At 39.2% G+C, this 24,854-nt stretch overlaps 1 protein-coding gene and 1 long non-coding RNA gene across 5 annotated transcripts in view; one reads left to right on the forward strand and one right to left on the reverse strand.

Moving 5' to 3' along the window:
- The window catches only part of NCKAP5 (NCK associated protein 5), an 845,136-nt gene that overhangs the window by 129,270 nt on the left and 691,012 nt on the right, over positions 1–24,854 (reverse strand). The gene's annotated exons all lie outside the window — the stretch shown is intronic.
- Positions 1–24,854, forward strand: part of LOC131480357 (uncharacterized) — a 51,949-nt gene that overhangs the window by 5,228 nt on the left and 21,867 nt on the right. The window contains exon 2 of the long non-coding RNA XR_009245429.1: positions 13,190–13,414. This is a non-coding gene — a long non-coding RNA (uncharacterized LOC131480357). The remainder of the gene's footprint in view (positions 1–13,189; positions 13,415–24,854) is intronic.

Genomic DNA, 24,854 nt, shown 5'->3' on the forward strand with positions numbered 1-24,854 from the left:
ATAGACCAAATGCCCTCCTGAGCATGTTTTAATGTTATTAACTTCCTACAGCTTCCTGTGAATTCATCTTCCTGGGTAATTATGTTGCAGGGTGGAGAATATTTGTAACAAATCTGGCATACACTAAAGAGAAGCATTTTAAATATGGCTCTGAATTAGACATAGCCAGATGATTAAGCTTTGCTTCTCCTGTTGAGTAATAAAGCAATTTTCATAGGTTTGCGTAAGGAATTCTAAAAGTAAGTTCAAGAAAATTCCCGAAAACAGATCAGAATCTGATGAATATAATTTTTCTCAGTAAGAGTTTTACTCAACAAAGAATCTTTCCCCCAAAAAACCTCAAAATTTTGCCTTAATCACATTCAAACCTTAGTTTTTGACACCTTCAAAAAGCTGATTTTTCCATCAGCTCTTCCAGACCTCATCAACAGACTGTAGAAGATGTTTGGGTTCACATTTCACAGGTTTTATTCTATTGCATTAAGAATTTATTATAAAACTGAATATTATATGACTTCATATTACATATCTGAGTATGATATGGTCATTCCCTAGATTGACAAAAATTTGAGCTCAGGATAAAATCTTTTTTGGATAAAAGCTGATGTTTAATTAATTATGCCATTAGTTCCATTTCGGGATACAAAGATAAAACATAATATCTGCCCCAGCCATCTAGCTGATGCGACACAATGGATGTATTGTTAGAACATGCCAGAGGTCTTTTCAAATGTACATCCCAGAATGATTCGATCTCATTTCATTGTATGAAATATCTGTGCCTATATTTTTTAATCCATCAATAGCACTCTCTGCTGCAATGACTTGTGGGAGGTCTTGGGTGTAGACTACCCATGCAGGTAATGTGTGGTGGCAGTACTGTCAAAAGAGAAGTCCAGAGACAGTTATAGTGACCTTGTCCATTTATTAGCAACTAAGCACAGGCATATATGAGACGGGGTCAGGGAAAATAAGCCTCAGGGTAGTAACAATATTTCTATTGGATATAAGTATTGCATATTATAAGCCTAGCCAATCAGAACAACTGTCACGTACTTTACCAAGTGGCACTGTGTAGCCCACCATAACCTATATAACTCACCCACATTCTGGAACTGTGTATTACAAAACTATCACAAGATTACCACAAGATGGATATTGGCTGGCGTAGGCAGGGGAGAAGGTGACCAAGTCACTGGAAACTATTCAAACTACCAGGAGTGGTTGAGGGGGAGGGAAATACCTGGAGGGTCCCAGCCTCCTGTCAATTGCATCGGTCCACAGAGGTCTCAACACGCCATGGAGACAGGAGAAGGGTCTCAAGGCATATGCCAAAACCAAGGGGATCTCAAGTCTCAAGACATGCACCAAAACCACGCTCCTGTTGCCCGGTGAATAGGCTAAGTAAGCCAAAACCTATTGGGCACTCACTCACCCACAATAACTATTTTCCATGACAACTCTTTCCTTGCCTTGTATTATAATCTCAGTGTCCTATATGCACCCTGCTTAGTTCTGAATGGTGCTTGGGCAAATGATGTGGTTAAACATCCCCCTTTCGACTTCTCCAGGACCCAAAGTTATAAAATACTTTTGAAACAATGACTCCCATGTTATAGTCAACCTTCTTTCACAGCCCCTGCTATCATCGCAACAATGTGATTCATCCAATGGCTGTCTAAGGAAGGATCATTTGGTTATTTGACTAGGAAGTCTACTCACCATCTCTACAGCTTAGCAGATGCCTAGAGTATCGAACCTGTGCTGTCTGCTATGGTTCTGTTGATGGTGTCCTGAAGAACTCACTGGTTGAAAACCAGTGGAAAGATGGAAGAGGATGGAAATGGCTAATCTTCCCTAATTACTGCAACAAAACCATTTATGAAGCATATACCTTGTACAGGGTCTTTACTGTGAACTTTGAGACTCAAGGAGCTTCATGAGCGGAACTTTTAAAAACAATGAGGAACTTGAACAGAGATGAGAGAAAACAATTCCTAAGACAGAATACACTATTCCCATAGATGAACTGTGTAATGAAGACCAGCATATTGGGAAGTGAAGATATGTTTTAGTATGCATCTCTACTCCCAAATAAAAAGAGGACTCCTAATGAAATTGTGAAATATTACCTGACAATATGATTTTCTACCATTGCCTGCCTATAAATATAATGCCTATATCTACACTGAAATAGTAGAATGTTGGACTTGTGACTGTTGCTGGAAGACTGCAAGGGGCTGAGTTGTGGTGTGGCAGTCACCCCTGGCCTTTCCACTTCTGCTCCAGGTCCTGTTCATGCAAAAGCAGTAAAACATGACCCAAGTGCTTGGACCTCTGCCCCCTACATGGGAATCCTAGATGAAGTTCCTGGATCTTGGCTTTAGCCTGGTCCACTGCTGGCCATTGCAGCCACCTGGGAAGTGAACCAGTGGTGGAAGGTCTCTCTCTCCTTTCTCTCTTTCTGATTCTCTCTTTATACATATAACTCTTAAGTTTTGAAATAAACCATTAAATATTTTTTTAAAGAATACAACAAGAAGCCAGGGTAAAGGTGAAATAGGTGTAGGGGTGTTGATAGTGGTCATATAATTAAAGCTGTGAAAGATAACATTTTGTGCACAAGAAGCATTTGTAGAACAGGGACTGTGTTTCTCTTGCCACCCCTTCAGATCTCTGGTCTGAAGTCCTTTAGACACACATACACCCCAGACATAGGTGAGACACAGCGTGACAGCAAAATGAAAGCATGTGAAGGACCAGGATGCAGAGTTGGGGCCCAGGGAAGGCCAGCCAGACCTAAGACAAGAATTCTAAGACCTTGATGCTTCCCTTTTGTCTTTTTCTGTGAGTCTTATCTTAGGGAGGAAGTGATTCAGCCCAGCCTGAGTCTATTCCTGGATCTAAGAGATACAAAAGTTCCCTGAAATTACCATTTTTATCCCTAATTACTTTAACAGGTACTTTAATGAATGCTTTCCAATTGCCCCTGCTGTTTCGTAAAATTATCCACTCTGCATTTTACATTTTTAATCAAGCTTCATTTTTTGAAAAGTCCTGACTTTCTGAAGCTTTTGGCTTTCTACATGCAGGGAAATGCATTTTCTATCTGATTTCACCAAACTTAAAAGATTGGGATGTGATGATACCAAAATTTGACCTTCTATTTTTATCAGGCTATCAGAAACTGCATTCATGAGGAGTTCAATGGACTAGTAGACGATAAGGAATTACCTCTTGCTCTGTGGGTGAAGAAAACACTCCCTTCCCTAAGATGGTCATACAAATTTTCACACTGCTATGGAGAAGTTGCTATCTCTGTGTTTACGGATGAAGAATTCAGGAGAACAGAATTAAGCAGGTTATTCAAAGTTTTAGGGTTACAGAGCCTCTAGGAAGTAGGAGAGCCAGGATCCTCCTTTTTTTCTAGCATGTTTTGGTTGTTTTTCTCAAAAAGGAAAGGAAATTATAGCCTCCTTGATATTTTCAATAAAGGCAAGTTCTTGAGAATTTTTTTTTCTCCCATTAATGTGAAGTCCACAGTTTGGGCCACTCCCAGCAGATGAACTACGTTGCCTAGGGAATTTCCCCAACCAGATTTATCTTAAGTTAAAGACAACTGAGAAACAAATAATAATAGTAACCATCACAGCTACTGAACATTTACTGAGCTCTTTTCAGCATTTACTGTCCCCCTCCATTTCCCTCTTAAGTCGTCATCAAGGTCTACTCTAAGCAATCTCTAGTTACCTTCCCCCTCTTAAAGATGAATAAACTTAAGTATATCTTACCCAAGCTCACAAGTAATATTTCAGGTGCAGGCAGTCTGTTTACAGAGGCCACAACTAAATCCAGTGATGGTTTCTTATTGATAATTTATTAAAATAACAGTATAAATTCATTAGACCACAAACTGAACTGCATAGAAATGAGACAGGCAGAATCTCTAAATAACATAATACCTTTGCTTGCTATAATCAAATGTAATTTATTCATTTATCAAACAGGCTTATTACTTCGTTAAGCTAATTATTGTTGATATTATGATTAGCATGATTGATGCTGTTGTTTTTTTTCCTTCTTAGATCTCTACATTTTTCTGAGAAATTCAATTTTACATATAAATTTGGATCAAACCCCAAAATAAAACTAAACAGAAAGCCTACAAACATTTACATAGTGCCCACTACATGCCAGAGACAGTGCTAAGTATTCATGTGAACCAGCAGGGGAATAAGGGGTGGTTCCCTTGCTGGACAGCTACTCCCACTGGAGAGCTTGAGCTGGGATGGGGTCAGATCAGACTAGGCAGGGCTACAACACCTGTGCACCTCATGTGGACCAGATCAGGGAAAAACCAGAATGGGCTGATTATTCCTACTGGTGCAATCTACAATTAGAGTGGGTGAGGGTTGTTTAGGCTTAGCCACAGCATAAGCTGGCAGAAGCTGGCACTGGGGGGGGGGGGGCTAATACTCTCAAGTCACACCACAGAACCACCTGGAGAGTGCATAATCTGGGAGTGGGAGTGGCCTGGGAGGGAAATAGTGGGCTCCTCCCTCTTAGGTTACCACTCCCACTGAAGGGCACGAAAACTAGGACAGGGGCTGGGGTGGCTAGGCAGTGAGACACTCAACAACATCCGTGAGGGCTGGATAGTTGGGCTGGTTAGATGGAACAAGGTTATAATACCCATAGACATGTATGAGAGCCGAATGGGATGTGGGACAGACTGGACTAGTCTGCCACACATACTGGCAAACCAGGGTAGGGGGTGCGCCTGGTGGGGGTTATTGTGGGTCGCTCTGACTAGGCTGCAGCTCCCACTGGTTTGTGTTAGGGCCGAGTATGTGCTGGGCAGAATCAGGCTGGACTGCAAACACCCATTGGTTCCAGTGGAAGACAGGGATGGAAACAGACCCAAACCAGCAACTGCAACCACCAGCTGATTGGGGCGATGGACTATGGCGGGCCCTGTTCTTGCTAGCACATACAAGAAACTGGTCTGGGAACACCTCACACAAAGTTTCTTTGGGGATCCCCCCAACCGAGCGTCTGGACTCTGAACCCTAACCATCAAAAGACAGAGGACAGAACAAGTCAATCAACCACCTCAGCTATATGTTGGCAATGAAAATACTGGGCAAATGGAGACTCTATGATGGACTATGTCAATCAGTGGATTCTCCAACCACCTCATCGTGCTTGGAGTGGCAAAATTGGCAGCAATTCAGAACTGGTGAACTATCAAAATCACTTGAGCAAGACCCTTGAAGCATGCCCCACATCTGGGACCTGGGGTGGGTGGGAGACTGGGTGGGGCTTCTCCCTTAAAATCCCCCTTTTAATCAGATATATGAAGGAAACAATATAGAAATAACAGTCTTGCCCATCTTCCTGTAGTGCTTGAACCTTTTTACCCTAATTATGTGAAGACTGTCAAATAAATAAATAAATATGTTAAAAATTTCATTCTTTTAGTCACCTTTCAAGGTTGCACATGTTATCACCTCAGTTTTCTGAGGAGGAACCTGAGCAATAAGGGAACTAAGTCTGTCAAAGACTTGAACTTGGCATCTCATTCTCTACCATTCTGTTGTGTTACCCAGGCTTATATTTGGGGTGCAATGGTGAAAGAACACACAGTCCCCACCACCAAGGGGCATGCAGAAGGACAAGTTGCCCAGGTATATCCAATGTGCAATGCCATATGTTGCCCAGCAGGGGGCTTCTAGGACACATTTTTTAAATAAGAAAGGATCACTTGTGAAGGAGCTGTCTCAGTTCTTTCAGCTGATGTAGGACAATATCATATAATAGGTGGTATATGAATATGCCTTATAGGAAATTGAGTTTCTACAGTTCTAGGTGCTGGTATGTCCAAGATCAAAGTGCACCGGTGAAGTGTCAGCATCTGGTGATGCCCTACCTCTGGTTCACAGATGTCACAGATGCCACTTTCTCACTATGTCTTCACCCGGTGTGATGGACGAGGCACTTTTTGATGTCTCTAAGGGAGCCAAATTCACAGGTGGGGACTTTACCCTTACGGGCTATGAATCCCCTCCCCAAATGTCCACCTCTTATTATCTTGGAGTTAAGGTTATTTGCAGGGTGAAGCCATATGGGGAACAAAAAAAGAGAAGTCCAAAAATGCGAGGATGTGATAATTTTCTGCACAATTTCAGCAAGATCATAGAGGTGAAGTCAAGCAGGGAGATGATGAGAGGAATGAGTGTGTAATTAGGAAATTTGGTCAAGCCATGCAGTGAGCAAGTAGGAAGCCCAGTCGGGGATAGAATGGATCAATTTCTTTAAGGCCTAGGCTTTCCCCTCTACTACTTGCCCACCTTTAAGGCTGAATTTTGTTTTAGGTATTTGTGACAGCTACCTATGTATAGAAAGAAAAGATGAAGAGTAGTTCAGGCCCCAGAAAGAAGCAGAGACACAGCAAATATTGACGCTACTCTCAGGAGGAGTTCTCAGGAGGAGAGTTCTGCTCAGGGTCCTCAATTACGCTATATGTTAGAACTGTGCAGAAAGCTTCCAGCAAGTTAGAGATCTGTATTCACTAATCAGGAAGACACAGAGTGAGTCATTCTGGGAGGCCAAAGAACTCCGTATGTTGCACATGTGGTTGGAAAGAAACCACACCTACCCCAGTTCTATCCTTACAATTATTAAGAAGGAAACATTAAAGCCAAGCGATCATCTCCAAGGAAGGGAAGCATGTCTTGCAATGGTTTATAGAATACTCATAATCATGTAGAGTTGTTCCTAAGGTGGGTGTTTCCTTATATTATTAAAGGGTCTGAACAAACAATTCAGAGTTTGGGAGATTACATAACCACGGAGCCCTTCACAGATTTTAAGACTCACTCTCAGTATATCACTGCCAGGGAGCTGGTGGAGAAAGATTACAGGGCTGATGAAAATGAATGCATTCTACAGTCCTGGCTTTAATAGGACACGTTTCTGGAGTCCTGCTCATTTGAAAGCATTAGTGAAGAGGTGCCATGTGAATGCAACTTCTGGTTGAACACTTAGAGTCCATTGTCTCACTTGGTGGTTTATAATAACTCGTGTCATCAGGTTTCCAAATTTATGACTTCAGCATGTTTTTGCTTCAGATCCACATCACATTTCTCCTTATCCCCAAACCAGATTTTTCTCTTTTTAAATCCACTGTTACTATATCCCATGGTAAGAAATTCCTCACAGTATAATACACAAGCTATTGGAAATTGTTATTTATGCAGTTTCCTAATAGCAATATGAAGTAAGGGGCATAAAATCACTAGCTTACAATAGTGTTCAATAATAACAGTGGGAAGGGTAATATGTAAAACAGACATTAAAGGATTAGCTGTAAAACACATTTCACTCTGTTAAATCACTGCTTGGCACATGGCAGTTTCCAGCTATTACACGGAATTCATCAACTCAAGTGGATTTGCTTTTATTTTTCTATTAGTTTGTTAAAAAATATTCTACATTTATGGATCCATTTTGTGGGTTCCTCCCACCCCCGTGCAGGACTACAAGAAAAAATTGTGGAAAATAGAAGCTGAGATTGAAATGATGTCAAGACTTGCAACTGAAAATTGCCCATGAGTTTTTGTAGTAAACCCTCCATTGATTTGACTGCTACCATATCATCCGAGGGAAAAGTACATGAAAACGCTATTACAAACATCTTCATGACAGATTTTGGAGTTACAACTGCAACGGGAAATTCAGTGAAAAAACAAATCTGCCACAAGACATGAAACCATGTCACCCCTGTTCTGTTTCAGATTCAACAGGCACGTACCACTTGGTTTTCCTCAAGCGTATCTAGACCTGAGTGAGCATCAAGAATCTGTGAACCTGCTAGCAAGAAAGGAGGTGAAGAAGAGAAACTCCAGGTCTCCTGGGGTGGAAATTGTAAAGTATGAAGCAGGCATTTGATGCATAAATACAAATAACATAATCTCTCTATTTTCTTCTGAGACAGTTGCCAGTTACCATAATCCTAAAATTATTCTATCTTCACAAATCCCGTACGATGTATTCATTTTCATAAACTTGCTTTGATGCAAACTTTTCTCAAAGAGGCAAAGCAATCTTTCTCTGTTCATGTGCAGTGTTTTCAACCTCAGAGAATATTGAAAGCGAGTTCTTATTTTTTCAGAGGAATTGGTAATGGATCTATAAATAACTATTACAAAGCAGCAGGCATTACAGAGAAAAGAAACTGCTCTTAGATTCATTTGAGCAACTGGCAGACATTCAAGTTCCAAAGAAGTAATTATGATTATAAAATTAAGGATTTGCTTTGAACACTTGTTAGTTATCATCTGGTTTTTAAAGACAGCATATTTTTTTTCAAAGACTGTAGTTGTTGGAGACCACAAATATTTCTTCTCAAATGCCCAGGGACTTCAAGAATATTTATTGCATGTAAATTTCAATTGTTTTATTCAGCTGTTTGATGTTGGATGGTAATTGTCTGTTCCTCAACCCCTTGCTAATGATACAAAACTGATGAAATAAGCTCTCCAATTTGTGTATAAAAATTTAAGTCATGACAAAATGTCTAGATTACTCAAAGGTCAGTGGTGAAGTCTCAGAAAAGTCTGACCTCAGAATCTATGATGGAGTCGAGCCCAGGTCCCCATATTGTATGCATGCTTACTCTACCACCCAAATGCCTCAATCCAGTGGAGTCTGGCATGCTACAACTAGACATGCATAAAACAAAGAAGACGTTAACTACACAACTGACTTTTAAACATTCAGGATAAAGCCTAGGTTCTGCATCACGAATGAGATACCCTCTCCCTTGGCTCTGTCCAGAGGAGAAAAGTTCCTGATCTCAGATATCATAACCTGAGATGTTTGGTGTGGTTAGAGTCAGCTACTTCTTCTCAGGTAGGGTTTATTTTGGGGATAACTATAACAATGCTAGCTCTCCCAAGTATGTACTGAAGAGGTGAGATTTAAGACAAAGACTTCTTGAAATCCTACAATTGTGGCAAGGATGCAATTTGTTTTTATATATTTATTCTTGTGAAGCAGAGAAACAGACAGACATGTCCAAACCTCTCACTCCCCAAAGGACTGTAACAGCCAAAGCTGGGCCTGGGTTGAACCTGGACACCAGGAATACAATCCAGGTTTCCTACATGCATGGCAGAGACCCAGTTATTTAACCCCTTATTTGCTGCCTTCCAAGGTCTGCACTTGCAGGAAGCTAGAACACTGAGCTCAGCCAAGAACAACATCCAAGCACTCTGATCTGGAACAGGGGCATTTTAACCATGAGGGTAAACACCTCAAATATTTAGAAAATTGGAATTTTGGTGTAACTTTTCAGTAATAAACATAATTTTTTTCTGTTCATTTTTTTCAGATTTATTTTTTTTAATTTTTTTATTGCAAAGTCAGATATACAGAGAGGAAGATCCTCCGTCCAACGATTTACTCCCCAAGTGACCGCAAAGGCTGGTGCTGGGCCGATCCAAAGCCGGGAGCCAGGAGCTCTTCCAGGTCTCCCACACAGATGCAGGATCCCAAAGCTTTGGGCCGTCCTCCACTGCTTTCCCAGGCCACAAGCAGGGAGCTGGATGGGAAGTGGAGCTGCTGGGATTAGAACTGGCGTCCATATGGGATCCTGGCACGTTCAAGGTGAGGACTCTAGCCGCTAGGCCATTGCACTGAGCCGGAATTCTGTTCATTTTTGTTGGCATTACATGTATCACTATAAACTAAACATGGATTTGAAAACAGCTTTCTAATACAAGACTCAGTTCCACCACTCCATCACCCTTTAGCTGACAAGCTCTACAAAGTCAACAACAGAACACCCGGGAGAGGCAGAACACACAAGCAGGGGAAAAAAGGGTGGCAAGCAACCTCAAGAAAGCCAGTTTGCCTGTATCAAGTCAAAGCTCCCTCATTGCTCAGAAGGTAAAAGTGGTCATTCCTAACATCCTGCCTGTAGCCCACTGCCTTTCTTGTGCCCACAGCAGGGCTGCTCACACCCTGGAATATACTGCAGCCTAATAGGAAATAGGGACAGAATGCCCTGCTGACTTGGAACCTTGGTCTCCCTCCCAAAGTGGCCCCTGTGGAAGTGAGCAGAGCCAATGTCCTTCATTCACCTCTTTACCTCTCTTCCCAGCCACTTGGTAGCAACCCCAACCCCGCTGCCTTTAGTAGATCACATACCTTAATACCCCCTAGTTTTCTTGATCCTGATACACAAACTTGGTAACACTTCTGCTTCTATCCCTGGTTCTTCACACTACACTGAGTTAAGAACCAGTTTGCAGCAAAAAGTCTGGGCTAACAATGAATGAAAGTATATAAAACAGCAGGCAAAGATTAGAATTTTATCCCAAATCACATTTTCTGACCAATCTGAGAATTGTCAGTTCCCCCTGCCACTTACTGTGTAGACATGAGTACAGAATAGCATTAAGTTTCTCGTTAATCAAGGTGTTTTAAACCACAGGATCTTATTTCAAGTACAATTCCAAGTGTCTATACAATACTGGTAATTAATCAAACACTATTAAATCCTAATAATTTCTCTATTCCTCATTTTACCCAGAATCAAGGTGGCTAGTGTCATGAGACTCCAAAGTGCCATGTAGCTTGCCATTGGTCAACTGAGTGATGGTGAGATTTAAACTCCTTTTTATTTCCTGAACCTATTACTGGACTCTAGAATCATCTGACAGAATTAGGGGGGCTCTCAGTGCGATCTCATTATTGACATTTATGTTGATCGATGTTGGCTCTTACAGAATTGGAATCTGCAGATCAATTCCTTTATTAGATTCTTTCACACAGCTGCCATTATCATTTTATCACACAGACTGCTATGCTGAGGCACTGCTTTATCACTAGGTAATGGGACAAGTTCAACTACTTCCTCTAGTAGGTTAGAAGAAACTAAAGACATTGCTGGTTTTACATATCACTCTTCTCAAGTCGAAAGGAATTCTAATAATTATGTTACTGCAGAGGTTAATTTGAAATTATCCTCAATTAAAGCTATGCTCCATGAGGGAGGATCAGTGTGGGCTCTTAAGAGAAATATTCACAGCACCCGTTTGAAACCATTTCCCCTTTCCTATCAGAAAGCTTCAAAAAATAAAACAGGTGCCATCTGTGAGGACTTCAGCCTGTAATGAGAACAAATGATGATGTCAGTACCTCTGGTAAAGTCATAACACTTGACCAGGTAGCTCCTCAGACAGGAGGAAATAAACCTTCCAGGGCTGCTTCCCACCCCCCCCCCCCAATTGGTTATAATGGGGCTATGAAAAAAACAGAGCTGTTGCTCCCACAGGATCCACCACCACTCCTCCCAGGAACACAACTCAAGGCATATGGTGCTTTAAGAAGTGACCAGGAACAATACCAAACAGAAAGCACTTTATTGCAGTCGTTTTCTGAAGTTCACATTAGATTCTTCAAGGAAGAAGTAATAGAATTGTCCTTCTGTTTATACAAACTTGTCATTTATTTTTGGATATTTATAAATTTTAATATACCTAAAAGAGCAACAGAGTAGGGGTAGTGGGCTGGGGGAAGGAGAGATCTCCTACCTGTTCATTCATTGCTAAAAATAATTACAGCCAGGGCTGGCCCAGGTGGAAGCCAGGAGCCTGGAAATCCATCTGGGTATCCCATTTACGTAGCTGGGGTCCAGACATCATCTGTTGGCTCCCAGGATGCATTAACAGAAGTTGGATCAGCAGTATAGAAGCTGAGACTCAAACTGGCAATCAGATATGGGATGTGGACATCCCAAGTGGTGGTATAACTTGTTGCACCACTATGCTGGCTGGATTTCAACTGCTAAGAAATGAATAATACTGATACTTCAGGAGCTTTAATATGAGAACTCAGAGATCCATGAATAGAATTCAAGGTATTGGTGAACCTGAAGGCGGGAAAAGGCATTTTTGGTTTCGCTAAATTTGAACTAAAGTTTTATTGTTCTAAATTTAGGCTTCAAACTAAAGTAGTTATGAAGTTGCAGCTTTTGAAAAAAAATTTTTTTTGAGACAAATAGAAAACAAACCAGAAAGACATACAGAGAGAGAACTCCCATCCACTGGTTCACTCACAAAATACCTGTCATAAAAGCGCTGGGCGCTGGGTCTATCCAGGAACTCAATGTAGATCTCCCCTTCTTATGCAGGTCCCTCCTTTCTGGGGAGTGAAAGGTGGGCATTGAACCCTACAACTCCAATATGGAACATAGGTATTCTAATTGATGTTTTACAATGTCAGCCAAATGTCAGCCCCTAATCCTGTAATTTTTCATTAAAGACCAATCAAAGGCATCCTTCCCATTACAGCTGAAAGTATCTCTATATGCATATCACTAATTGCATGTTAGACATATCCCCTTAAACTTTAGAAGCCATGCTTTAGAGATGATGCACATATAATACTAACTACAATACACTTTATTCAGTGTATTGGTAACTGATTGTGTAAAACATCCCTCTATATAGTATTTCCATGGATTCAACCAACTTAGGATCAAGCATTGCTTTTGTTTTGAATATGTATAGCTTGTCTTTCTTGTGATTGGTCCCCAAATAGCACAGTATGATGACGGTTCTTCAGAACATTCATGGAAAGATGCAAGAAAAGGTTAAGTTGATTTTGTTGCAAAAATCATCTTTGTGTATTTGGAAGGGAGAAAAGAAGAGAGGGAGACAGGGAGAAAGGGAAGGAAAGAGAGGGTGTAAGGAGACGAGGAGATGGACTGGAAAAAGGAAGTGGAGAGAGGGGGAGGTCATAAGGAGAGTCAGGGAGAGGAACAGGGAGAAAGAAAAAAGGAAAATCTCCTTGAGCCACTGTTTCATTATCTCAAATAGCCAAGGCAGGGCTAGATTAAAATCAGGAGCGTAGAACTCAAACAAGTTCTCTCTGTGGATGGCCAGGACCAACTATTTGAAGCCAGAATATACATCAGCAAAAAGATAAAATGAAGCCCAAGACTGGAACCCAAGGTCTCTGTTCTGAAGTGGGATCTGAACCCCAGCACAAAATGCCCATGCTATAACAATATAATAAAGTTCATTCAGAGTTTTTCATAATAGGTACTTCTATATAGGTTTTTGAAGAACCCTTGCATGCATGCATGATTCCAAACATTTTTTTACATTATGTCTTTTAGGCATTTAGAAATATTTTTCTGAGATGGGAACCACAGGTTTCGTCAAGGTGAAAAACATTTACAAACCACAATGATCTTGGGACTCCTCAAGCCCTTGGTTCCATGCTGAGTGTGGGTTTGCAGCCTCTGTGTTGGCTCTGAATTTCCCTGTATGTGAGCGAGGAAGCATAAATTTCAGTCACCCGAAGTCCTGCCAGTGAGCTCTAGGACCTGGAATGCTGCTAAGTAAGCAACTTAACACTCATTTGAGTCTCTGCTAAAATAAATTAGCTTCCTTTTCATTGCCATGCTGAGTCCTACAGCTATGATTGTTATGTACTGCTGTAGTCCAGACCTTAATGGCATTTTAGCCCTGTGGTGGGCTCACGGAGAAACTATTTTCAAACTTCAAAAGGCCATTAAAACATGTGCAGATGTCTGGAAAATTAATACTATATCTAACTCTTACCCTTTGCCTATAGGAGTGAGACAAGGCTCAAGAAAGATGTCAGAGATCAATACATGGTCATAAAGCACAGAGCTGTTCTTCCAGGAGGCATAGGTGGTGACAAGTGAGAAATCTGACAGTGCTTTTGAAGAGAGTTTCTCATTAGTTTTTTTTTTCTTTTTTGTTAAGTCATTCATTTAATCTGTTAAAAATTTAAAGACAGATAGGGATGGGACAGAAGTGGGGACACATAGAAGAGGTAATTTTCTGCCAGTATACTTCAATTTGGATGTTCAAGGTCCCCAGTTCTCTGGAGTAGAGGTATTCATTCACTCCCATGACAGACCTGCACCTATCAAGGTTAATGTTGAGCAAGTCAGACCTTGTTCAAAAGTGTTTTGCATTTTGAAAGACTTGAACCACATTTTAAAAACAGAATTCTCAGCACAGAAAGCATTGTCATAGGTAAAGGCGAGGCTTTTACAAAGGTTTCAGAGCCTGCATATACTCTCTTCCCTTCCTTCATTTCACATCCAGCAGGCTGCATTCTGGAGCATCCCAGGTAGGCTAATAAGACTTAGAAACAAGATTTTTTTTTTAAATCAGAGAATGAAGAGAATGAAAACTTTGTGTTTTTACTGAAAGATTTTTTAGAGAGGGTCCTGTAATTCTGAAAAAAGACAGATACATATTATAGAAGATACTTCTGAAAGCATTTTAAAGGTAGATGGTGCTAATCATTATACACAAAAAAGAACACTTAACAGAATATTATTTAGAATTTTCCTCCTAGTGCTCTTGTAACAAGACTTGAAAACATTCATGGATGTGATGAGGCATCCTCTGAATCATTTTCTTTTAATTCAAGAATAAGCAAGACTGTATCAGTCACAATCAAGAGCACAATGAAATAAAAGGGGCATCTGTTCTTTTCAGATGGCAATTGGTCCAAAGGGAGGGGATAATTGAGATGTTAGGGGTTATTTGTTACTGCATCATAACCTAGCATATGCTGACTGAGAAGGGGGGGAGGTCCAGCATCAAACATTGGCCTAAAAACAGTAGCAGAAAGATTCTAAAATAAGGTCATGTATTACAGAATTCTAAACCATATTTTAATTTGGGGGAACCAATTTTGGATCATTTTTTCAGGGATGTCTAAGTTGTTTGCAGCTTTCCTACTGACTCACAAGGAGGCCTGAATTCAGATAGGGTTTCCCACATGGATAAGTGAAACAAGAAATTGCTGTATTTGACAAAATTGAGATTTCTAGCTTACTCCTATTCCAACAGATCCAATGAGTCAACTTGAAACATTAATCATAACATACAAGTTTGAGAAGAAACAGTTTACTTGAGTAGTCCCATGCATTAGATTGCTAAAAATAACCCTCTTATTTTGGTAGAATGATATCCTAATGCCAACTTTCCCTAATTCAAGCTAAGTGAACTCGAATTCATAATGTTATAGTTGTCCTTGTACTGTCCACAGGACACAGACAAATTATTCTCTCTCTCCTGTGTCTCTACATAGGTGAGTGGCTAATGAAACATAGCATGTTCAAGGTAAGCCACCAAATTTAATATGAACTTCCAGAATGACCATCCACAAAATCTTAATGCATGATAATGAAAGATGGCATAGATTATGACAAACCTAGTTAATGACATAGTGCATATCTCTGCTTAGTCGAGTCCAACCTTAAGAGGAAGACAAAATGGCTAGAGGGAAAAAGAGTTGACTAAGTAAAAGCTAGTGCGGTCTTAAGTTACATTAAGTTTCTGATTTTGATATCTAAATATACAATTTCACATCCTTAGCAAAGCCAACAGGAATTTGCCAAACAGTCCTAGGGCTTTTCTACGAGGATCCCAAAGCTAGGAGCATTGAAGCAGGGTAATAGACTGCAAGTTACAGAAGAGAGGAAAGAGAACATTAGACTTCAATAGAATGGAGGCAATTACTTGACGAGCTGTTCTGTGTCTCACTGTTGATTGCATTTCATTTTAAATACCATCCTTAGTGTTAAGATGTGAGGGACAAATCATATGGATTTATGCCAATACAATGGTTGGCTCCATAACAGATGGTAGCAAACAATCTCAAACAACAGATTTCTTTGCTAAAAATCACTTACTCCAACTTTAGTGAGGTTCATCTGCTTTGAAATGTGTTGAGACTGGGGACAATAAAACAACTACAAGTGTATTTGTTGATGCGATCGCATCTAGACAAACCACATTCTTGTTCTTACTTGCAAAGGGTAAGGCTAGTTTGAAAACAGCAATTCAAGAAATTAGACTGTCACTGCAAAATGCTACAATTCCACAGAGTTTTCAACCATCCGTTTGAAAGGAAGTATGAAATATTTCTCTTCCTTATTTAATATCCAAGTATGGCGCTTAACTGTCCTTGAATGTGTACATTTTTTTTTTGGAGTTGTCACGTTTGTTTATAAGGTCAATTTTTAAAGCAAAAATAAACATCATATATTTTGGGACATTAATAATAATGATTATAGTGACAGTTTCTCGTAATAATTTCAATGGATTTCCACTTTATCACAAAGAGAGTAAATCTTTTCAATCTTTGAGTCATTTAATTTTATGTATTCATTTGGTATTTCATTTGGGAGTTATGGGGTGTGAAATATGCACCATGATGAGAAAACAATTAACCAGCACACCTGTTGTTTATGCATAGAATACCTAGGAAGTGCCTGCTGGAGCTATTATTTCATTCCACAGCAAGGGGCTATCAAAGGTTATGTGATAACAACAAATTACACTGTTACTTGTGCTACTTCCTTGTGTTTCGTTCTGATGTTGGGATGATTTGTCCTTCTCAAGGGAAAATAATATTTCTAATCAATAATAATATGTAATAATATAATAATATAGGTTTAATAGAAAAATTAATGCTCATATTTTCCATAGAAGTGATAAACTGATAGCAGAAATAAAGGCAAAAATTATTTAGTACTTGCCACATAAATTAACTTTCAGGTAAACTGAATGGGAAAAACAGGAATCCTAGGCATGTTTAGAATCTAGGAGCTCAATGAAATGTTCTTTTTGTTACCTTTTCATTAACAGATTGTTAAAGGAATTCATTATTGTTTTAAATTTCAATCTCTGATAAAAAGCAGATTTGGGGAGCATCAAACTAATAATAAAAATTGTGATTTTCATGCATTCAGGCAGATTTTTACCATACTAAGATCTAGGGATACAAGGTCATTTCATTTAAAATTATGATTCCAAACCTATGAGACCTAATGCCTTCAAAAACATGTCTGTTTTAATTCCTCATACACTGCCTACCAGTGAAATTGACAGGATTAACATACTGTGCAGAAAAGAATTAGCACAACAGGCCTGAGTAAAGGCCTGTTTGCCAGGCTACACTTGGTTGACATCTCTATTTTGGGAACATTCTCATTACTCTACCTGGTGGGTGGATAATGGCACTGAAACTGTACAAACAATGCAGCTGATGCTGAATGCCCACTTTCCTTTTGAGAATCCAGAACTTTGACATGAGCCAGACAGGACATCTTGTGACCAATGTTTCATAAGATCTTGGGCACTGAGTCTCTGATGAGCTAATGTAATGGGGAAAATTTTACACATGCTGTCACAACTTGTTGGGAGAACTATGTGTGCACTGTGAGAATAACCAGGAGAGCATCTCTGGAAACTCATGGCTGGTGTCCTTCACCACTGTGAATACCTGTTCTCTATGCTGATTTAGCTTTGCACCCTTTCATTATGACAATTCTGAGCTGTGAGTACAACTACATGACTGTACACTGAATTCTGTGAGGCCTCTTAGCAATTCTTCCAAGGTGAGCATGGTGCTGGGGATGTAGTTGATGATACAACAACATGCTTCTCAATATGAAAATTCTCAACCATTACCATCCTACAGAAACAATGAAGTGGTCAAATGCTCACATGTAGAATCATAAACAGCACAATAATGAAAATAGAGTCCTATGGGTTTCTGGCGAACACAACTCAAATACAGTAAGTGTTGTTTCAGCCAATGATGTGATATGCTGAAAGAGTGAATGATTCTTTGTAAAATTATGAATGAAATGAAGTTGAACCCTTCCAGTAAGATTTTCAAGAAAATTCAGGTTTATACTAAAGCCATATCAAAATGGTTTGAGTTTCTGGGTAAATTAATATTTGATTCTCTGATCATATAAACATCAACACACAAGAGAGTTCAACGGGACCCTGAGACAGTGAAGTCCAGCATTGTTTAAGAAAATAGGATTAGGTCTGGTATCCTTCCCTCCAATCTACCAAACATCAGTAGTGCTTTCCAAACTCTTAGATGAGCCACCAACATGCCTCAATTATCCCTTCCCAGGGTACAGAATCAGCAACATTGGAATCACTAGTCCTTGAAGACAAGCTAGTTAAATGTGAGGACCTGTAGTAAGATTTGTGGTAAATTTTAGAATTGGCAGGTGGAGACAACAGGAACAAATAACATCAATGAATAAAATAATACAACATTTGAGCTTCCCTGGTAGCTAACGGCAGACATTAATTTTGTTCAAATGTTTTTGTTAGTATCAATTGTACAATGGGTACTAGGACACATACAGAAGGATAAGGTCAAAATAGAGGCTGTGTTTTTAGACTATGTGCTCTTAACCTGCATATTTTGAAGAATTATTCAACAAGTAGTTATAAGCACACTAGAAAGTTCACTGGATTTTCATTGTCCATATTGTTGAAAGACCTTGAAATTTTTAGTCTGAGTTTTGTATTATTGCAAAAGGAGTTCTAAGATAGAAACAGATAATGTTTTTTAGTTAAGACTTGAAGGAACTGCCATTCGGATATTTTAAAGCACTTAAAAGGTCAGAAATTAACACAATACCTGCTGTCAGTAAGAGAAGCACTATGACATGCCAAGTAAGACACTTTTGAAGTCATACTCAAGTTCAAACCTAACCTGAGATCATATAGCTATGATTTTGCTTATCCATGTGTACAACAGAATTGTATTTTCTTCCTGCATTTTTTATGGTAAATGGAGATTCTACAGGTAAGGGACTTAGTGTGGTGTGCCAATAAAAGGCAGTGTGCAATTAACAATCACTATGATCATGGGTCAGCCCATAAAACTCTGGAAACTAAGTTTTGTTCCATACTTAACTTTGGATGGCCAAGCTCATGACAACACTGAGAAGAAGATGTTAATATTGGAGTTCTCCTATTAAGTTCTCCTATTAAGTTCTCCTATTAAGGAGAACTCCAATATTAGGAGCCGAGTTTTAGGAGCCGAGTTTTAGCAGCCGAGTTTTAGCAGCTGAGTTTTAGCAGTTTTGTACAACCAAAGCCTGTGCAGGTATGTTCTATGTTCTATGTATGTTCTATGTTCTTGCCATTATTCTCTGAAAGAGCTATCATTTCACTCTGATTACCCACAATAGAGTGGTGTCATCTCAACTCTCAGCTAGGAGACTTAATGTTTTACCAATAAAAAGGGTATAGAAGATTGAGATAACTAATTACTAAAGGAAAACACTTGCAACTATCCCTTTATAACAACTTCAAAAAGTCAGCTCAACAAAAATGAGAGAACATTAGTCAAGTTTTACCTACCGAACTTTAGTATAAATGGCTGTGGTGCAATTAAGGTCTATGTATTTCAGCTTCCAAGCAAACAGTGTGATCTCTACAATGAAAGATGGTTTGAATTCTAAGGATACTAACTATGCCTTTGGCAAAGTCTCAAGTGCATTTCATTATCTATAAGACAGGGGGCAACAATGCCTCTTTCATGGAGCATTAGAGGAAATAAATGAAATATATTCTAAAAACCTTCGGAATATCACAAGATACATTCAGTAAACGGTAGCTAGTATTATTATCTAGAACAGTTATAAGCAAATTAAACCCCATTTCTATAAATACAGTTTTACTGAAGCACAGTTACACATATTCATGTATATGTTATCTACAGCTGCTTCTCCTATAATGGCAAAAAGAGCAGCTGTGAAGGATAACTTCACAGCCTGCAAGAACTTAAATACTTATTCTTTAACTCTTCATGAAGACATGTTCTGACACCTGACCTACTGTAGGGGTTCTCAGATTGTAGCATGTGTCAGAATCAGCTGGCCCAACTGCTGGAGCCACACACCCAGTTTCTGAATCAGGAGGTCTGTATGAGCTTATGATTTCACGTGTAACAAGTGCCCAGGTGGTGCTGATGCTGTAGGTACAGGGATCTCCAGATACTTTTCATAATTCTTTCAATACCTCAGCAGCATACATAGGTATTATTAGACTTGCACTGTGGCTGTTGAAGCACACATCAGAGGCATTAATTTACTCTCTCTGGTGCTCAAGCCGAATTCCAGAACCTTCCCAACCTTATGGTTACTAGTTGACTCTCACCCTCCTAGCTGCTACTACAGTCCAAACCACAGCTATGAAATCCAGCATTTCTGCTTTCTTTACACCCTCATGAGTTCCTTTTTCCTAAACAAACCATTCAGATTTCTCTGTCTGTTTTCCCTCCCTTTATGTTTCTTTAACCCTTCTTGGAAGCCATGCTCTTCTGATCCTTTCCTGCTCCTTTCTGAATTTTGAAAACGATCTTCAGGAGGATGCACAGAAACAAAAATACATACGAAAGTTTACATAGCAGGGCTCTCAATCATTTTATTGTTTATTTCAGAAGCATGATGGGAGGTGGTTGGGGTAATAAATGCATTGATGCACTGGCTAATAATATGCCAATAAGGGGCCACAACAACTTTAAATTTTTCCTGTTTGCAATTGATAGTAATGCAGGATTGTACAGTCTTTCACTGCCAATAACAAATGAGAAGGTACACCCTCTGACTTCCAGAAGAAGAGTCATTTGGGGCCAGGAGTTACTTCCCAAAACATACCACAAAGCTGATAGCACAGGTGGGCCTACTCTTTCCATCCACTGAGTACCTGAGTATCCTGAATTCTGCTCCCAATAGAAAGGGATATGAGACTATGTTACTTTCTCTCATGAGGACTGACAAAGATCCATATTCATCACGCTCTACCAAACACCTCCTGAAATTGTTAATTGTGAGAGGAACAAAACGCAGTGATTTTCAAAAGAATATGAAGTTGATCAATGGACACTTAGAGATCTTTTCATTTTTACAAAGTGTACAAAACATAAAAGGATTCTCATAAAACTTCACGTAATGTAAAACTGTATAAAGTAAAAATGAAAGCCCTTTTCATAACACACTATCCCCTATTGCACTCCCTGTCAGTCTTATTTCTTTCCCTGGAAACAACTATAGTTTATATTTATGTGGGTCTTTTTAGAACACTTGCAGGGCATGCAATTTATTAATATATGTACACTGACACAAATGTTAAAAAGATATCAATGAATGGCACAGTGTTATGCAATTTATTTCTTTCGAACATTTGCAAATTCTGTTATACATGTACATCAATATTACTCATTTTCCCCACTGTATACTGTGCCACCATATTGGAGAACCAATCCCTTATTTAACTTTTATGAGCTATTTTGGTTGCTTCTAATTCTTTGTGTGAAGGATATTGCAATAAATATGCTAACACTTATACAAATGAACAAGCATTTCTGTAGGAAAGATATTGAAAACTTGAATTTCTGGAGCTTCCAATATGCAAAAATTTTTGTTAGAAACAACCAAAGGGGGCATCATGCATTAGCCTAGTGGCTGAAGTCCTTGCCTTGCACACACTGGGATTCCATATGTGTGACTATTTGTGTCTGGGCTATTCCACTTCCCATTCAGCTCCCTACCTGTGGCCTGAGAATGAAGTGGAAGATGTGCCAGGTGCATGTAATGTGAGAAGTTTAGCTGTTAGGCTACCGTGCTGGATTCTAGCAAGTTTTTTTTTTTTTTTTAAGTTGATATCTAGCATTTGATATTTGAAAGAATCGTGCCATTTTTTTGAATACTGTTTGGCTGTTTCTTCTTTTTTAAGATTTATTTATTTGTATTGGCAAAGCAGATTTACAGAAAAGGAGATACAGAGAGAAAGATCTTCTGTCCTCTGGTTCACTCCCCAAGTGGTCACAACAGCCAGAATTAAGCCAACCCAAAACCAGGAGCCAGGAGTTTCTTATGGGTCTCCCGTGGCCTGGGGAAGCAGTGGAGGATGGCCCAAAGAAGCTGGATAGGAAGTGGAGTAGGCAGGACACAAACTGGCACCCATACTGGATCCAGGTGGACACAAGGTAAAGATTTAGCCACTAGCCTATTGTGCCAGGCCCACAATCCTCACATTTCTTTGGGGTTGTTTTTTGCTGCTGATTTATACGGATACTATTGCTATAAATTAATGCTGGATTTTTCCCTGCTATTTGTCTTTTACTTGTGATATATTCTGAAAAGGGTTGTTTATTTGGTTAACTGATTTGATTTTTCACTTAAATATATCAGTCATTTCAGTAAAATCCAGACACAAAATGGAGTCACTTTAGTTCAGGCCTGAGTAAGTTTGTGCCTACTCTTTGTTTCTGTACAAAATGCTTTGCCAGTTTCCAGCTTTGTGGGCCAGATCACTAGGCTATCATGCCCTGTTAGCCACCCTCAGGTATCAATATTGTATGATTTATTCACTCATTGATCCCAGGAATGCCTGGTGTGGCTACCTGAGCCCACCATTGTTCCCATGGCAGCCTCCTGTGGCTTTCTAACTCACTTGGTTCCCATGGTTGTATAATTCACTCTTTCTATAAAAACCATCTATGTCTCACCCCAGGGTCACTCTCTGAAGGAAAGGAGAGCTGATCCCAGTCGGTTGGTCTGCTTACCTGCCTCCTCAATAAACTTTGCTGCTTAACAGAGTTGTCTGGGCTGCACTTCTCAGGGAGAGGCTCAGTTGGATACAATATTTCCTTTATTATTTTAAGATTTTACCCTCCATATGGTCAGAATGACTGGTACTGGGCTGGTCTAATGACAGGAACCAGGTACTTCTTCCAGGTCTTCTACATTAAGAGCTAGGACCAGGTAGTTGGGATATCTTCCACATCTTTCCCAGGCACATTAGTAGGGCACTGGATTTGAAATGGAGCCAGGACTTGAACTGGTGTCCATTTGGGATGCCAACACTGCAGGCGGTGGTATTTTCTGCTACACCACACTGTGGTCCTTCTTGTTTTAAAAATTTGCAGGCACATCCCCTTTATGTGTGGTTTTCTTTACATAGTTTTTTTTTTTTTAGTTCTTCTCAGAGCCTATATAATAGCCTAATAATGTTTGATTTTTATTTCCTTCACTTCTTAAAATAGCATTATCTTTACACTATTGAGTCTTCAGATTTGTAAACACCTCATTATTCCGCAGCAGGCCTTTCCTATTATTCAATAATATTTTTCAGTTTTCCTCACACAGGATTAATAGAGCTCTCAAATAGATTTATACATATTTCATCATGTTTATTGTTGATACTATATGCATTGTACTCCATTATATTTTCTTACTAACCCTTGCTGTTATATAAACATAGTGTAAGTCTTTATAACTTTATATATTTCACATTACAGAATTTGCTTATTTGCAAATTTTTTCTACTAATATATTTGAATTTTATATATTACATTATTTCAAAATAAAAATACTTATGTCATTCTTTTGCATTAAATATTACTTTTTATTTATTTCTCATTGTATGGACAAACATTAAATAGTAGCAGTAGATGAAAAACAGGTCTATATTTTTGTGATTTTAATATAGATGCTTCTACATTTTAACACTGATAATGTTACTTGCTATAGGATTCTAATAAACAAGTATAATGCAGTATTTTCTAATTTGTTAATATTTTCTTTTGCTTTTAAGTAGTGAAATATAATTTCTGACAGGTACTGAGATGACTGAGGAATTTTTCTTTTTAAAAAAATATAAAGAATTAATGGAATCACTAAATCAAGCCTTTCTTGTATCACTGGAATGCATTTCGATAACTTGCTGCAACTTTTTAACATATCATTGGATTTTTAAAAACCAGTATGTTGCTCTCTGTAAGAAATGCTTGGGAGGAAGATCAATAGTTAGAGACAGGCATGCTCCGTGCCTCCCAGCTCTCTCATGCAGCACAGCTTGTAGGCTTTCGCTACTACTGTGCACACCCGGGAACCCTTAACACCATCTCCCATCTGTCCCTAGAACTGCCTCATGATTCACGGAGGTGAATAGGCCATTTATTTAGGAATATGATAACTTGAAAGAAAAAATTTACATTTAGAAGTGATCAAATATCTATTTGAAAATAAAAAGATGGCATGACATTCTGCAAAAGTTTCCTGGTACAAGGAAAGATAACATCAAACTGTTTGGTTTCCTTCGATTTTAAGCTTTGGAACATGTGACAAAGTTCTGTGGATTAAGGGGAGTTTGGTTGGCTTCATAGACTCTCTTTCTCTCCCCATGGATCCAGAGATGCACATATCTCTCCTGTGTATTCAGCAGGCTGCAAATACACCTGTCAGAGAACATAAATACTTGCTCTCACTGTGAGAACCGCAAGAAGTGTGGAGACCAGGTGGAGACAGAGAACCTTCTGGTAGCAACAGCAAATGGGAACCAAAAGCCAGGAGGACTCCAAAGTGGCTTCTCAGCACTGTCCAAACTGTGCTGTACACATCACTTCACCACAGAGAGCAGAGGGCACCCCGCCACTTAACACTCTCTATTTAATTTTTAAACACTGAAAGTTTTAAATTTAACAGTTAACTGTACATATTCATGAGGTTGAGTGTGACATTTCAGTAAAGGTATGCAATATGAAACCTATCATGAGTGATCAAATCATAGCAATTAATGTGTCCCCATCTGTCATTCTTTTATGACTGCAGCTCCTGTCTTCTATGTGTGCAGAAAATACATAATAGATTCGTATGAGCTTTAGTTCCCCACTACGTTCTGGGACATTTGGAATGTATTGCTTCCATCTCATTCTAATTTGACCTGTTATCCAATCTTCCATCTCTCCAGCCTCCTAGCATGTGCTAATAACTATTCTAAATTCAGTTTATTTCACCTTCCACATTTTAGAGAGAATATGTGAGATTTGTCTTGCTGTGCAGGGTTGTTTCAGTTAACGTAATGTGTTGGAGTCCCATGCCTCCTGATGCAAATGACAGGATTGTATTCTTTTTTATGATAGAGTAACATCGCCACTGTGTCTAAGTACTACATTTTCTTTTTCCA

Source organism: Ochotona princeps, chromosome 5, assembly GCF_030435755.1.
Source record: "Ochotona princeps isolate mOchPri1 chromosome 5, mOchPri1.hap1, whole genome shotgun sequence".
NCBI classification, from domain to species: domain Eukaryota; kingdom Metazoa; phylum Chordata; class Mammalia; order Lagomorpha; family Ochotonidae; genus Ochotona; species Ochotona princeps.